We start from the raw sequence: 17,814 nt of genomic DNA, 5'->3' as shown, positions 1-17,814 counted from the left end.
AAATTATGGGAAATTAACCCAGTGGATTATTTTGCCTCCTTACAAATGATAATTTGAAAGATTATTTAGCAATATCAGGAAGAGCGTATCATATAACATCAAGACAAGAAAAGAGAATACAAAAGTATTCATATGTAATGATTATAACTGTATTAAAATGCATATCCATATGGAAAAAATGCTCCTGGGAACTTGGAAAATATAAGACTTTTTAAAAAAAGATACTAGTAACTTAATATAATTTCTCAAAATACCCATTATTGTTAAGAAGTTGTATTTGAAGAGAGACACTAGTTTGGGTTGAAAGAATAATATATTCAAAATGGAAAAGACTAGAATTTGACTACTAGCTCTTTCACATTCTAAATTTGTGAAACTGAGCAACTTAGGTATAACCTCAAAGTCTTTTTCATTTGTAAAATGGTGATGGTGATTTTTAACTTCACAAGGACATAATGAAAATTCAATAAGTTAAAAACACAAACACGGAGCCCACTGCAACAAATTAACAAAAATATCATCCAGGATAAATTAACCAAAAACATAAAAACAAAAATAAGGTAAAATGATGGTCCTCTTCATGTTTCCACCACCTCCAGCCTCTCCCTTAAGTTGCCCAAGTGCAAGACAAAGTTGATTAAGAAGCAGACTTTCAGCCCATACTCGTATACATGCTCATGGGGCAACCAAGGGAGGTAGGTAAATAGGGGATTCATTCCATGCCAGAGTCATTCTCAGCTCAAACCAGCCACAGATCTGATGCTTCACCAACACTGAACGCGTTGCGTATTAATCCCTGGGCTCTGCAGTGAAACCAATGTGTGAAACCAACCCTTCCCTGGTTCTTGGGGCATTTACAAGATAAGACCTTGTTACAGGGAGGGCAGTGATGCTCTCTGAAGCCTCTTAGAATGAATGCGCTCACTTGGCGAGACACGGTAAGCTCTTGTCTGTGGGGATGTCATGGGACGATTCCCCTAGCTTCGATATTGCTAAACGCACAGGAGACCCTAGGCGAGGTGCACCTATAAATGTTTCTGCGTGGTCTTATGCTTGGGCAGCTGCGTTCGCCCAGCTCGAGGCTGCTCTCTGTCATGTTTTCATCTGTATGTTTTCACTTCCCAAATCAGGGGCAGGGTCAAGTGGATTGGAGAATGGGAGGGACAAGGAGGCATCAGAAATGAAACGTACTTTCCCAGGAGCGAAGCGAGCACTGGTGGGTTTTCCAGGGTCAGATGGGACTCTGGTCCACAGCATCTTGGCTGCTGAACCTCCACCTGGGCTCTGAGCAGTGGGTCCTAAGCACGCAGCAGCTGCTGACCCCTTGGCCGCGGTTTCCCCCTGCTTCCAGCCAAACAGTGGTGGGGTGAAGGGAAATGAATATCATCCAAGATCTAGCAAGCACCAATCACAGAGGAATAAAACAAGCTTGCCGATTGGGTGCTCGCCATCTGCCAGGAAGATACCGTAAGCCTGTCATTTTAAAGATGAAGATGAAGAAATGGAGGCTCCAGACTTGCATTCAACCGCCTGTTGTCTCTTTGCTGAGCCCCGACTACAGTCAAGGAACTGTGACCCCGGGGCAGACATGAAAGATAGTCAGAAGGTGGGATTTCTCATCTGACTGTGAGGCTTGTTCATAAGCCTCCTCAGAACACACCGTTCCCTTGGGCAGATGCTCTCGGATCAAGAAGAAATTGGCAGAGCCGTTGTCCAAGCTGTCTGCCGTGTCTTGCCTGCACCAAGTTGAATGAAACAGACCTGCTGCCAGGACTGAGAACAGTGCTCTCAACGGCTGCACTTGAAGCCGTTCCTTAGAACAGCTCTTGGCGCACAGCAAAGGGAGGCACACCTGGCATTCACCCATCGGAAGACAGCATGTTCTGCCCTGCTCAGAACCTAGCCAGGAAAGCCCTGGGGGGAGCTATGACAGCAAGAAGAGGGGCTGCCACATGGCGGGGGTGGGGGGCACGGGACTATCCCTTCTTCCCATGGAATAGAAAGAGCACTGGATTTGGAGTCCAGGAAACCATGTGCACAGGCTCGCTCGTGTGCTCTCTCTCTCTCACACACACACACACACACACACACACATCTGGACTGAACCTGACTCTGCCACCAGCCAGCTGTGTGTTTTGGGCAACTTTCCTAGGTCCTTAGATCCCCAGCTGCAGAACAGATCTTGGGTTGGGGCAGGGAAGACAGGGACTAAAAGTGAGTAAGGCGTGTAGGAGAACGAGCTCAGTGCCTGGTGCAGAGGCATCCCGCTCTCCCTCTGAACGATGTTTCTGTGTCAAGGACAGGGAGGGTGAGGTGAGGTAAAAACCAGGAGGCGGGCATCCTGGAAGGTGTGCGACAGGTTTGTCCTATAAGCCAAAGGGTAGAGGCACAGACCCAGACAGGGCTATTCCCCAGAGCTCCTGGGACAATAGCCAAGAAGGCCTGAGAGCCATAGGCAGGAGGTGGCTAGGAAAAAAAAAAAAAAGGAGCCACGATGACCAGTTAAAATTGCAAAGTCCAACAGTTATCAGGGCAATTTGAATAATTCTGTCCAACACTGATTCTATAGCCCAGGGCTATGTCTAATGAGCACGCTGTACTCCCTATGATTACGATCTTACAGGCTCAGACACCTAAGAGATTTCAAGGAATCACTTGGGACAGAGACAGAACCTTCCTTCAGATGCTCATTTCAGCAGCCATTCCCCTTGGGGGTCAACACATTACTTGAAGCCAAATTCATTCTGCTTTCATTTCGGCCCGCTTCCCGTTGAGTTCTCTTGGGTAACGGGAAACAACAGCTAGCTTGGTCCCCACTCGATGTGCTCGGACTCTGTTGTTAGTGGAGAGACCGCCATTCGTTGCATTAGCCACTCATCCTGCAATGACAGTGTCCCACGCTCAGGATCCTGGATCACACAAGGGACACTACTACACCTCCCCTTAGGGAGTTTTTGGACATTTGAATCACAGTACACTAGAATTCATCTTTTCCAATCATCCATTTAGTACTGGAGCCCCTTGAAGATTATCCATGACAGGAAGCCAGTCGAACTTCCGCTTGGGCCCTTCCCACCCCGGGAAACTCGCCATCCAAGGCTGCCACTTCCTATGGGCTCCGACGCTGAGCGTGGAGAACAGTCAATTCTCCGTACATGTTGAATATATGAAGGCCATTCGTGGAGGGCTCAAATTCTTTATTTACTGATCAATCCATTTGTTAGAAATATTCCACTCCTTCACTTCTGTGTTTGGCTAAGTCCAATATTTACAAGTCACTCCAGGCTGAACATCTCGGATTTCCTTCAAATACTCCTCATACAGCTTTGTTCCTAGAGCTGCCCTACTTGCCCTATCTTGGATTCTCTCATCCAGACAGTGCTCCTTGCTCCATGTGGCATCTAGGAGTTAAACAAGTTGAAAACACCGTATTTCAGGTGTGACTTGGACCAGCATTCCGGATTCGTGTACCCATGGTTTTACAAATAGGCTCAACCAGCACACCTAGGTTTATACGTGGAAATATGTTCCCTGACCACAGAGCAATTTTGCAGGACAGAATGGGGAGCATTCCTTCCACATGGATTCCGCAGCCCTGACCTAGAGACAGAAACCCAAGGAGGGTGGGAAACCATGTGAGGCAGAAGTGGAACAGCATAAGTCAGTACGTAAATCACTTCACTGAAGCTCATGTTCAGGGTGCACATGGCTCTTGGCAAGGTCACGGAGAGAGCCATGTGACTTTGATACCCCTGAGCCCCTTCCTTCCTCCTGATTCAGCAGAGGGGGGTGGAAAATGGACAGATGTTAGATCCACACCAGCTTGGGTGTGAGTCCTTGTTCTCCTTGGCTGTGTAGTGTCAGACAAATGCCTTCCTCTTGCTGGACCTCTGTTTCATTACCTGCGTAATGGGACGAGCTACCTCCCACCCCCACCCCACCTCCCGGCAGCTATGATGATTAAGGAAAGCAACAGACAAGGTCTGGTACAGGGCTGTGGGCACACAGGGCCCAGAATGGATTTTGTACTCCCCAGTGGGAGGACCCTCCATCCTCCTTAAAGACGTCTGCTTTGAGCAAAGACCTCACATCAGCGATTTACACCTTGGCGGGGGCTAGTACGGCAGCGTGAGTCCTCCTGTGGGGGAGTTTGTCTGCTAAGGTGTTAAAGAAATCTTACGCTCTAGTCAGGGGGTGGCCGTGATGCTGATGGTGGCATTTTCTTTTCTTTCTTACCAAGCAGCATTCATGAAGGCTTCAAAGTAGCTTCTGTCCCCTCTCCCTCCCTATACCACCTGCTTTCTCCTTGCGGGGGAGGGGGACTTCAAAGATGCCATCGACAAGCTCAGGAGCACTGTTACCATGTCTTCCCTCTTGCATGGCATGATCGGGTTGGAGACGCAGACCTCTGAGCTGTAACCAGACTTCCTGATTTGCTAAGCCAATTTCAAGAAATTCCAATCCTTTTGCAAGTGGGTACATACAACAACTGTATGCCCTGTGAACCATCAATCTGTCAGAGCTTTTCAACCATTTATTTGACAACCCTTTACTTAGCACAGATCACCGCCTAAGCACTCTTCTAGTGGTGGAGAGAGAAAGGAATGAGGTCCTGTCTCTGGGGGGAGAAGAGATGTAATCACCAAGTACGGAACAGTCTAGTTGGCGTGAGCCCCATATATGAAGTCAGTGAAGCCAGAGCACAGAGGAGGGGGCAGGGAGTGCTCCCACAGCTGGAGGAAGCGAGAGAACTTCCGGAGAAGGTGGCCTATGCTGGGGCCTTGACAGGTGGATAGGAGATTTTTCCAGCACTGAAACGGAAGAAGGGCACCTGAAGCCAGGGAAGCAGCTCGTGAAAGACAGAGTTGTGGCTGGGCATGTTGTCTGGGGGGAGCAAGTATACCCGGAGCTTGGGGCTGGTGCAGCTTAATAGCAAAAGAGCTGACCTGAGGAATACGGGTCGAATGTGGGAGGGACTTCCCTTAAGGAGTTCTAGCTAAACAGCAGTGACTGGAATCCTCCTGACCAAAGATCCTCGAGTCCATACGCTGACGGTGGTCCTGGTGGGTGGTTTCGGGGTAGAGAGAAGAAAGGCTGGATTCCAGACACCCCTGTGAGATAGACGGGCAGGGCTGGGGACTGACGGCGGGGGGAGGGGCCCTGAACAGGAGGGAGGAGCTGAGGATGACTCCGAGGTTTCTGGTTTTGCAGATCGACTGGCTAATGTCATCATTAACCAAGATTGAGAACACAGGAGGAGAGGTTTCCGGGGAGGTTAGATAAATAACGGCAAGGGGCCCATCTTCCATCAGCTTTCAAGGACATTCTTCTGCCTGGGCCTTGGAATGAAAATCAGCTCTACTGTGCCCTTAAAGGACACCCTCTAATGCCACTTCTTAGCCAGATGCTGGACCATAGAGAGCTCCCCTGAGGCTTCAGGACCCCTCCTTAGGCTGCAGGTGGAGGCTCAGATGGGTCATTTGGGGAGGAGGGGAACATGTCAGGAAGCATAGAATGGAGACTGAGAGACTGAGAGCACATAGACAGGGACCAGGCAGTCCTGGGTCCTAATCTCCTCCCCTGCCTTAACAGGCTGTGCTGGGCCTGTTAATCTCTCTTAAGCCTTGGTTGTTATCTATAAAATGGGTATACTGGTCTACCTCATAGGTTACCAAAAGGTTAAACAGGTTAGTGGTAACAGAAGAGGCTCAGAGTAACATTGGGCCCACTGTAAGGACTCAAAAAAAAAAAAAAAGGAAACTTGTCATTGTTAGCATCAAGGTCTTCTTTTTCAAAACGTATTTTTCTGTTTGCAGTATGAAGAACTCTTCAGCAGACAAGGAGCAATTCCCTACAATTCCCTATGCCCAAGCTACTTCCAGAAGATCTTCATTGAGGTTGACACAAGGCAGGCATTAAGCCCTGCCCTTTAGACAATTGGACTGAACTCCTAGCCACTGTCAGCAAGATGTGCCTCTGGCCATGTTCCCGGATGTGGGACTCTGACCGGGTCATCTATCCTGGAGAGAATGCTGGCCAGGGTCAGGAAACAGAGCAACACTGTCTGACCCCGAAACTGAGGCCTTCTGGGTACCGCGTTAGAGTCAGCTCCTCCCCTGAATCCAAGGGAGCGTGTCCTTGCTTCTCTGAATTGCGGTCTTCTCTACAGGCCTTGTGAGATGTGGCATGGTCTCCTTCCAGCCAGGGAATCGGTCCTCTAGGGCCATGCTGTCCAAGCCCCGGATTATGGAGCAGCCTAACACAACCTTGAACACAGACCAGGCATCAATCCTGACCTGACTGTGTCCTCTGTGAGCACAGCTGGGTAAGCTCTCATGGAACTATATTAGACAGAAATTCCCCCTTGCCCATTCCATGGGCTTCATGTTGGAGCCCCAAGAGCTGAGGCGGGAAGAAGCTAGCCTGAAATCAGAAGATTCACCCTATAAGCTGCTTCCAGCGGCTTCCCCATCTGGACCCACCTTTCTGACCCAGAAAGAATTCCCTATGGAATTCTTTCTGGTTTCACTGAGGAAGCAAGTATTTATCACAGTGCTGAGGAAAGGGAGAAGAGTAATAAAGGAGACACAGTAGAGGGAACCACAGGCCTTGGAGTCAAAAGACAGCAGGTTGCGCCCCAGCTCCATCTTTTACTGTGAAATCTTGACATATTACCAAACCCTGTGCAAAGTCTCTCTTTCCATCTGAAAATGGGAATAAGATCTCTTCTGCCAGGTGTTACTACGAGGACCAAGTGAGATGATGGGAATAAAAGTACTTTCTGGTTAGCCTGATCATAGCCCCACTTCTGTATGTACTTCCTAAGTGTATTACAGTCCTCGGATAATGCTTAGATAACCTCTCTCCTTATCTTTTCTTCTTTGTGCCTGCAAAACCAGCCTCCCTCACATGCCCACCTATGACCCATTCTTCAAGGCCCAGCTCCAAAATCTAATCCTCTTGTGAACCTCGCTCCCCCCTACACACACATACACACACACACACACACACACACACACACACTCATTAAGACATTTGGGGCTATTGGGATAGGGTGAATGTATTTTCCCTGGGGAAAGGACATAAATTTAGGGGTCCAGATGGTAGACCACTATGGGTTGAGTTGTGGCCCCCGTAAAGATATGTTGAAGTTCTAAACCCCAGCGCCTCTGAATGTGACCTCATTTGGAAATAGGATCATTGCAGATTGACTTAGTTAAGACAAAGTCATCCTGGAGTTGGGTGGGCTCCTGATCCAGTCTGACTAGTATCCTTAAAGGAAGAGAGGGAACACAAGGGGAGAAGATGGCCATGTGATGGTGGAGGCAGAGATGGGAGTAACACACCTGCCAGCTGGGCGATCCCAAGGTGTTTCTGGCAAATCCCAGACGCTGAAAGAAGCAAGGAAAGTTTTCTCCCCACAGGCTTTCTGCACAGGTTGGCCTTCCCAACACTTTGATTTTGGACTTCCCACCTCTAGAACTCAGACAATGAATTTCTGTTGTTTGAAGCTACCCCATCCCTGGTACTTTCCAGCCTCAGGCCTAGGAAAAGAACACACCCACTCTCCTTCCTGCCAGTGGACAGCGACTTGGCCTCCTCTCTCTCCTCAGCCAGCCTCACCCCTGTGACATCCCCCCTCTTGCCTCTCCTCCTGGCCTTGTCTGAATATTCCCGCCATCACACCCGTAATCTTTCCTCTCTTCACACCTGCATTATTACAAAAGCTCTCAAGTAAGTGTTCCTTCTCTGGGTTCCTCCAGGTAAGTGTCCCTCTAATACATCCACAGAGCGGCTGGAAGGATCTTTCCCAAAATACCAATCTAATCATGCTTCCTTCTCCCTGTAAAACCCCGGGCCGGGGGGGGGGGGTCTTCGGAGTCTTCAGGGCATTGACAACGGGGTGTAAGCATCTCAGTCCAGTTCCAGACCCTTGACAATGAGGGCTGCAACCGTCACCTTGGGGTCACCTGCCACCACCAGGCTCACATGCACCCTTTGTGCCAAGCCTACCGGAATATTCCAACTCCAACGATTTTGTCCACTGAAAGATTTTCACCCACCCTTGCCCTTGCCTTCAACCCCACTTCTCTTCTTTGCCTAACCAACTTCTACTCTCCTCAAAATTACCTCTGGTACCACCTCCTTCAGGAAGTCTTCCCTAACCTTTCTCCTCCCAGTCTAGACACTGGACCCCAGCACCTCCACCACTGTCTTGGGGTCACCTTGACCCAGCACATTGCCACCACTACACTGAGCTCCTTGTGGGGCAGGAACCATCTCTGTCACTTATACCACCAAAGCCAACAAGGTCACAGAGCAGGTGCCCAACAAGCAACCCTTCATCTTGTCTATTGTACTTACTGACTTTCAACATCACAGTTACGAGTTGGGGTCTGGCAACCTGCTAAAAATTTAACGTGAGTTGTTTCATCCCTTCCTTCCACCAACACCAACAGCTTAGCGTCGTTATGACTAAGGAGGCCGGTCTCTGAGAGACCAGTTAACTAACTGCCCGGCACACACAGCCAAAAGGTGGCCAGGGACAGGGTCTAGCCCGGGCACGCAGAGGCCCACCAGGCTGCCGGAACGAGGCCATCAGAGTCGTCTGATAATTAAAAGTTCTTCCCTGCAGTTCATCGGAATGCAAGTGGAGACCTCCCTAGTTCCAGCTGCCACTTCGATATCGACTTCTTGTCTAGAGAGGGGGAGAGCGAGAGAGCGAGAGAGAGCCATTCTCCCATGGCGGCGCGAGTGGTGGCCCTCATCTGTCACACCCAACTACGTGTGTCAGTGTCAGGGGAGGGGAAGAGTGAACACAAGTGTTATAAACACCAGCAGAGGCAGGGGAGCTGTTTTATCTGCTCGGCACAGAACATAAAACCAGAACCAGGGCTGCACCCCGACCTTCACTCACAGTGTGTGCTGGGGAACGCTCCTGACACGGCAGGCGCCCTCCTCGCACGCACCACCTCCCGCCCTGGCCCGTGCCTTGTTGGAGGCAAAGACGAATTAAAAACACAAGCTGCTCAGAGAGAGATAAATCAATTTTCATCAGAGCAGAGCCCCTGACACCGCCCTGACAAATCGATATATTTCTCCATAATGGAGTCACTAAGGCTGCAACCAGGTCACCAGGAAACACAAAGCAGCCTCATAAAGAATATCACAAAGTAATAGAATACCCAAATATGAATTTCAATTATCTGCCTTCAAGGGCACACTAATATCTTCAGGAGGGGAGTCCATCAAAAATTCATGGAGCCTGGTTTCACTGCCCCCCGTCAATGGTTTTGCAGGCTTCCGGGGCTCTCACTTCTCCAGGCTGGCAAATGGGTCTCACCCAGGCTGGAAGAAGAATCCAGAATCCCCCGTTATGTGGCCCTCTCCAAGGGAGATGGGAAGCTCTGAACAGAGGCTCCTGCCCATGAAGAAATGCCCCACTGGCGGGACAGCAGAGAGGACTTCCACCTTCCTGGAGGGGTTCTGGGCTGGTCCGGGGTCCTGCAATCTAGACGGAGCTCCTGAGATCAAGCTGAGCTGGGGCCACCTCCCAGAAACCCAGCAGGAGCCCGCCCAGGCCAGGCGGGTGGAAGGCTCTGTAGCTCCAAATGCCTCCTGCCCTGCCTTCCCTTTGCAGATTCAGGAAGAGGGAGCGGGCGGACTCCTGGGAATGGCAGCCGGCTCCCCACAGGTATTCCCTGCTGAGCGGGGAGCGTGCCCCCTGGGAGTCCCCTTGGTCATGCACCTGCCTCTTGCTCTGATATTTGAGTCATCGGGACAGTGACAACAACCACACAGGTAGTGTATTGGCTGAGAGCCTGGACATGGCTGCTGGACTGTTTAGGTCTGAACCCTGGAGCTCCCACGCACAGCCTCAGCTTCTGACCTACAAACTGGAACGAGGTCCCCTCCTTCAGAAGACTGTGTCTTCTGTCACCTCGAGCCTTTACGGAAGGCCTGACCTGGGCTGGGACCATTCGAGGCTCATTATAGGTATTAAGCCATTTCTCTTCAAGACAACTCAGTGAAGTCGCCCTTGTTTTTCTCACCATTTTACAGATATGAAAGTGGAGGCACAGAAGTTAAGTAAAATAATAATAATAATAATATAAATATATAAATATAAATATAATATATATATATAATTATATTATATATATATTATATATATATATAATATATATATAATAAATATATATATAATAATAAATATAAATATAAAGTAAAATAATAATAATAATAATAACAGATGGAAAATGCTTAGCATGGTGCCTGGCACCTTGTAAAATCGATGATGTTATATATTATTATGTATATAATATTATATATATATATAATATAATATTATATATATTATATATAATTATATATATATATTATATATAATTATATATATATAATGATATATATAATATACATAATATATATTAATATATTATTAATTATATTATTAATATAAATTAATATATTATATCATGTATAATATATTAATATAATATAACATATATAATGTCAAATATATAACATAACAAAATATCACATAATAATATATGTTGTATATTAAATATTATATTTATTTCTATAATTCTATATTATTTAATATACTTGCCAAATGTAGTTTGAAAGCTGCTTTGGGCACCTACGCATGATGGATGTGTTCGAGAGCATTTTTATCTTTATTTTTATTTATTTTTATTTTGTTTTTATTTGTATTTATTTTTTATTTTGTTTTTATTTGTCAGAGAGAGTGAGCACAGGCAGACAGAGTGGCAGGCAGAGGCAGAGGGAGAAGCAGGCTCCCGGATGAGCAAGGAGCCCAATGTAGGACTCAATCCCAGGACGCTGGGATCATGATCTGAGCCGAAGGCAGCCACTTAACCAACTGAGCCACCCAGGCATCCCGAGAGCATTTTAAAAACTCCAGTTATTGGGGCGCCTGGGTGGCTCAGTGGATTAAGCCGCTGCCTTCGGCTCGGGTCATGATCTCAGGGTCTTGGGATCGAGCCCTGCATCGGGCTTTCTGTTCCGCAGGGAGCCTGCTTCCTCCTCTCTCTCTGCCTGCCTCTCTGCCTACTTGTGATCTCTCTCTCTGTCAAATAAATAAATAAAATCCTAAAAAAAAAAAAAAAAAAGAAAAAACTCCAGTTATTCCCAGAGTCTTACAAGTGGTCTTGGGACCCTAACCCACCCTCTTCAGGGCTGCGGGGAGAACTTTCTAAAACACAGACATGAGCAAACCACCACCCTACCTATATTCCTTCAGTGCATTCTCTGTGCCTTTTTGGTCAGGTCCAAACTTCTTGCCTTTGCAGCCCAAGATGTTTATCTACTCTGGGTTTGCCTGTTCAGCCTCTGTTCTGCCCCTCCCACACCATGTTATGGTTGATTGTGATTCTCCCCCAGTTCTTTCGGGAATGTGTTCTGTTCACTCATCCCCTGGGATGTTATGTATGTCCTCTCCTCTGTCTGCGATGCCGGTTCTTCCCTACTCTGGAAAACACCTTCCCTTCACACTGCAGGTCCCACCCCGTGAAGCTTTCCCTGCCCCTGCAGGCAGATCTGCATGCTGGTTCCCCAGAATCTCCAGTGAGCCTCCCATGCCCCGATCATGGCACTCCCACCACACTACACACCCCTGCACGTGTCTGCTCTCTCTTGGCCCCGCTGTTCGGCCAAGGTCTGCCAGGTGGCCAGGCCTCGCCATGAGTCTATCCCGGGTCCTGGCACACAGCAGGTGCCCGTGTTCGTGTGGTTTCTATGGTTTCTATTCTGAACTACGGTGGAGTGGGGACGATGAGAGCCACAGGTCTGTGTTTGAACAGGACACCACGAGTCAACGTCAACCCAACAGGACCCACTCTAGCTAGGTTTAATCAGAAATGAAATTAAAGGATGTTAGGTGGCTCCTGGAAGCTCTAGAAGACTGGAGAACCAGTCTCTGAGGGGAAAGGGAATGGCCTCAAAGTCCAGAGCCCGGCTGATCCAGTGGTGGGCGATGTGGCTGCCCCGTCCTGGCAAGGTCTCCTCAGCTCCCACTCAGTACCATCTAACAAAAGAGGGACAGTGAGCTGTCAAGGTGGTTACAGCCACCTTGCCAGGGAGGAGACATATATACAGAGCCGGTGGGACTTCCTCACAGCCCCACATGGCAGGCCACGGAACTGTGTTCTTGTGCCCAGGTGTCCCCGCCATGCCACAGCCACCTGGCCGTGGGTGGGGGGTGGGCAGGTGTTTCTGGAGCTGAGGAGTCTGGTGGGAGCTCAGATACATGGAAGTAGGGAGCTGGAAGGAGTCAGCGTGACAGAGGCTGCTGGCCCGCCCCTCACATGCTTCCTCCCCATCCCCCCCTCCGCCGTCCGCACTAAGCACACAGCTGGACCGCGCGGCTCAGCCCCCACTGTGGCGGAGTGGGGCCCCGGGATGGAACTTTCTGCTCAGCAGAGTGTGAACGCTAGAGAAGTGGGTCAGCTCTGGGCTGTAGCACCCGGGGCCTGGCGTGCCTCCTCCCCTGGCTCGTGCCGGGATGCAGAAGGCCCAGGGGAAGAGACAGGAGGCCCCAGAGGAGGCAGAGGCACTGTACGGGGACAAGCCTCAGCCCAGAACCATCACAAGGAGGGCTACCCTCCGGGACGCTGATGGCTTGCGGCATAGGCCGGAACTGATGTCTACCAGGGTGGTCGCTAAGCCTCCGGCCCTCCTGGGTGAATGTGGGGAAGGTAGCCCACTGCCCCGTGCCCCAAACTGAGGAGCCACAGTTGAGACCGGATACTCGCAGCCCGGCAGGCCTGCAAGGATGAATGAGGACCCCAAAGGGGGCCACCGTCCAGGCAGGGACACGCATCAAGGGTGGGAGCATGGCAGCCCTGGGGGAGCCTCACAGCCCTGTACCCCTCCACTAGACCTGGCCCTGTGCATCTCTTCCATTCACCTGTTCCAGAGCCATAGCCTTTATAAAATAAACCAGGAACAGTTCTGAGTCCTGTGAGTCATTCCAGCATCGTGGGAACCCTGAGTTACAACCAGCTGGCCAGAAGCATGGGAGGCTGGGCCTCGCACCGGCGTCGGAAGCAGGGGACAGTCTTGGGGGACCAAGCTCTTAACCTGCAGCAACTCTGGTATATAGTGTCACAGGTGCACTGCAGGACCCCCCACTGGTGTCCTGAGAGCTGGAGAAGGAGCTGCTGTGAGATATAACCCCACACATTCGGAGTCAGAGGATTATGAGCAGAAACACAGGAGATGGCCTTAGATCGGGGGTTCCCCTAGCTGCAAGTGGGGACTGACCACCACCAGCCTTAGACCTCCCTGCATCCACACTGCCTGCTTCCCACTCCCACATCTGCTGGTCTCGCCTTCGCGTCAAGCTGAACTCTGAAGAGCAAAGAACAGGAGGGTCTTTGGGATCTCCTCCAAATGTAACAATCCTGAATTTGTTCAGAGCCAACCGAAATGCCAGGCTGCGGCCACCATGGGCAGCGACCACCTGCAGTCCTGGTCTGCTTGGGGGGCGCAGCCCCTTCTGTCCAGACGAGCAACCCCACCCCCCACAAAGCGCTCCCAAGCCAGTCATGTAGCGAAGAGTTTCACCCTCCAAATAAGTCGCTAGCATCAGAAGGGAAGACACAGGGAGCAGGGGCCCCTCTTCTCATGCTCCTTCCCCTTCCGTGAGGTCAGCCAGGAGCCACTGCTCCCTCTGATCCTCCCCCTCCCTCAATGCTGAGGGCTCCAACGAAGAGCCACGTGCCACCAGAGTCCTCCACAGAGAGGCAGCTGGACGCAAGAACATGGGGACCCGTCCCACTCCAGGAGAGGAGCCCAGTGAGTGATGAGCAGACTGGGACTGTGTTCCGAGTGCAGGGTCGGGGAACCTAGGTCTCGAAGCGGCGTGCCACTGAGCTCCAGGCTTCGGGCGAGGAAGGCTGGAGCCTCAGAGATCCACATCCTAGCTCTGTCTGTGTGGCCAGCGAGAACCTCTCTAAACATCCGATTCCTTCATCTGTCAAAAGGGGATTCTAAGAGTGCCTCCCTCCAGAGTCCGCCATAAGAATTAAGTGAGGGAATGCATGGGGTAAGCAGGGCACACAGACCGCCATGAACGTGCCCTGTAACAAAGAGAGTCACCATCACTCTCTGTGCTTAACACCTTGTGTCATGTTAGTCAAGGTCTGGTGGGGGAGGGGGGGATGAAGAAAAGAGAAAAGGAAGAAAGGAGGAAGGAAGGAAGGGAGGGTATAGAGAACAGGAAGGAGGGAAGAAGGGAGGAGAGACAGGAAGAAAGGAAGGAAAGACAAGAAGGAATGGAGGAAGGGAGAGAGGGAGGGAGGACAGGAGGGAGGATGAGGAGGGAGGGAGGGAGGGAGGACAGGGAGGACAGACCGGAAGGAAATGAAGGCATGGTAAGAGGCTTGGACCATGGCTGTGAATAATTAACACACCTGATCTGTGTGTCTGTGGAGGTGGGGATGGGATGGATCACACGATCTTCTCAGAGTGCCCTGTAGGGTTCCATTGCACCCACCTCCCTGTCCCCATTGAGAAGCCCCACTTGCTCAGTTCCCACTGACCCCAAGTATGGGGACCCTCACAGGGCCCGGGGCCAGCAGATGAAGCTGTCCTCATGAGGGAGCCAGGGGACATGCAGCCTCCCTGGGCCTCACTAGGACAACCATTGGCCACCTGCTTCATGCCACCAGCTTTCCCCAGCAATCCACACTTACTCAACCTGATGGGCGAAGAGGGCCCAATTTATGTCACCGCACGACCTCAGGCAGGTCACCTCTCAGAGCCTGCTTCATCTGTAACTGGGAAAGGTGAACAGCCCCCGCCCTGCTGACCTCACACTGGGTTGGAGAGGGCTAGTTCTAACACCGGGGCCAGGGACTAGATGAAGAAATTCCTATTCTGGTCACCTCTAGCACCCTTTTTGGGCAAAGCATTGCTTGGTGCCCTACAGATGCAAAATAGAGTCGGGTTCTTTTGTGGGGGGCAGTGTGGAGAAGGGGGTGTCCACAGAGAGAGCAGTCTAGCTCTACTCAGTTTCGGCTGCATCTTAGAACCTCCTGTCCTCCCCACCCCCTCAAGATCCACATCAGGGCTGGGCTAGCTCTTCCAGAATATTCTCCAGTGTTCCCTTAGGTTGCAAACTCCTGGACTCCCTAACAAAGTGAACACCGATAAACCAAAAAGAGGAAAATAACCTTAACATCAGTCTGCACCATGATGTCATACCCCTCCCCCAGAGTTCAAGGGCCTGTGAACTAGGAGATGAAACATTTATGAACCTAGTTTTTAATAGCTCACATTTATCAAGCACGGATTACACGTCAAGCGCTATGTGGAGCACGTGATAGCCTTTATTTATCCCAGCGACAGCTCGCACCACCCTATGAGGTGGGGCCCCTATGACCCCATTCCCAGTGGGGAGTGGGGGGCGAGCTTATTACTGCACACCATTTACAGTGGACCAGTACCCCAGCTCTCCCTGACTCTGGGGCCAAGCCCTGCACCCCTTAAGCCAATGACCACTTAGACTGGACAGAAAGCCCTGGACCCAGCCCCTGCTTTGTACTTGTGTCTGACTTTGGGCAAGTCGCTGCCCTCTCTGGGACTTTCTCCTCACCTGGAAAGTGAGGTCACCGGTTGCCAGCTCTGTCAGGGTCAGATCTATAATCCTATGACCTCTTCATGCTTAAATCCACTGTCTTCCCTATTTCCCTATAGGTTCTTCTATTCACAGCTCCAAATATATTTGAAACCAGGGCAACTAGCCTGGAGACCTGCTATTAAGGGTGGTGATCACAAGATTTTGACCCCTCCATGATTTGAAGCAGAGAATCTTCTTTCTGATTTTGGTTATCCTGTAAATTCCAAAAACTCTAAGTAATCCCTGTTAGAATCAGCTTTGGAAATCCTGGTATCACATGATTATATTTGACGTACACACTGATCATCAGCTAAGAACCCATTCCACAATCTAGAAGTCCACATCTCATACTAGACCTGGGATGGAGAATTCCGAAAAGTTTGCTCTGGAGTATTAAGAGGTTCTTGGCTAAGAAGGAACATCACCACTTATTATACATCCTCCTAGAGATGCACAGAGCATGCAAAAGATTCACAGTAAAGGTGCTGATAAGTCCTGCAGTAAAGAAATCCAGGCAGTTTTGTTTCATCCAGATTTTTGTAGAGCTTCCTTAGCCACAGAACCCTTTTACTGACTGCCCAAACTGATACTTAAAACGGTGCATACTAGTCCCTGCCAAAGCCAAATACCATCTTCTTGGACCTCCCCCCCCCCCCACGGTCAATGTTTCTTGAAATCCAGAAGCTGAGCTCTGAACCAAGTACAGAATGAAGGCCAATACTAGCTGTCACCCTCCCAGACACACCACTTCCTACCTCACAGCAGGGGTGGGGGGAGGGTCTGAAGAGCTGGGAGGGCTGCAATTAAGAAGGCTGCTGCTCTGTGGGGCAGGAACTGGGTGGGCCCAACTGGGTGACAACAAAGTCACCATGAAAAGTCACACTTTTCCATTGTAAGGGTAGCTCTGCACCCTTTGGGCGCTATCTGTGGGCTTGGGGAATTCATTCACTGACACATTGTGAAAGGATCAAACCAGACATGTTAAGAAAGACAGGATGATCTAATAGAACCTCTTGTATACTTTCCAAGTAGAATCAGTTAGGGGACAGTCACTGCTGCCTATTACTGCTCCCAGTAAAGCTCCATTAAATGCTTATTCTGTGCAGACTCTGAAGATAATGCGGTGATGAATTAGATTCAGCCACTGCCTTCCAGGGGTCCACAGCTCATGTGAAGACAGCCATGCCAACAGTTACGATACCGTTGTAATGGGAGCACAGGCAAGGCCCCCAAGGAGCCGGGACAAAACGGGAACCTAATCTGCCTCTTCCCAATGCAGCACATGTGTCCTGAGCATCGTCCGTGTCCCAGATGCTGCTCTAGTCTAGGCATGGAGAGAATGGACACGAAAGACACAGTCCCTGCCCAAAAGATGCTTCTGGCCTCCGGGAGGCTTCGGTGCCCTAACAGCTCCTCAAATAGAGTAAAACATTTCCTCCTCTGAGCTTTAGAATTCCCCATCAGGGTGCATATCACACCATACAATGTCTTAGAAGGCTTGTTTTCCTCATCAGGGCTGCAAGCTCCCCACGGGCTGGGCCTTGCTTTCCTGATGTTTGTATAACAGGTGTCTCCCTTAGCAACTGCTTAAAGATAGTAGATGCTCAATAAAGGACTTTTGAACACAGGACATGGAGGTCAGGGTGAGGGAAGTTTATCAATCAGTACATTCGAGGGCAACTCTGGTGTGCATCCTGGGAGAGGAAGAAGGGTTCAATAGAGGGAGAAGATGGGCCCTTTGGGGTGCATAGGGGAGCAAGTAGAGCTCAGGAAAGCCTCATGGAAAATGCTTCATTGAAATGGATGTTGGAGGAGGAGACTTTCGACAAATGAATACCAGGGAACTCCCGGAGTCAGCCATCATACCCCTAAAGAAACAGCCCCCCAGCTCCACTGCCCAAGCCCCAGAGGACTCAACCTCACACTGATGAGGCCCCTCCTTTTTGACCACCAGGACATATAAGGAGCCCCAGAAAGCTCTCTGTCCCCAGCTCCACTCCCATTCGGAGCTGTCACCTGCCAGGACCTGGGCACGGCCAGCCCTCACTGCGTCACCCCCCCCCACCCCGTCCCTAGGAGGGGGCCAGCCTGTGGTCCCTGGACAGCATCAGCCGTGGTCAGCAGGCCTGCCAGTGGATGGTATCATCCTAAGCTTGAATCCTGTCCTC

The 17,814-nt window shown here is 50.2% G+C and overlaps 1 protein-coding gene across 1 annotated transcript in view; it reads right to left on the bottom strand.

Annotated features, from left to right (window-relative positions):
- ASIC2 (acid sensing ion channel subunit 2) overlaps nt 1-17,814 on the bottom strand; it is a 978,722-nt gene that overhangs the window by 937,298 nt on the left and 23,610 nt on the right. The window lies entirely within an intron of this gene.

Source organism: Meles meles, chromosome 18, assembly GCF_922984935.1.
Source record: "Meles meles chromosome 18, mMelMel3.1 paternal haplotype, whole genome shotgun sequence".
Lineage (NCBI taxonomy): Eukaryota > Metazoa > Chordata > Mammalia > Carnivora > Mustelidae > Meles > Meles meles.
The sequence above is the reverse complement of the archived record's forward strand: the minus strand, read 5'-3'. Positions and strand labels throughout refer to the sequence as shown.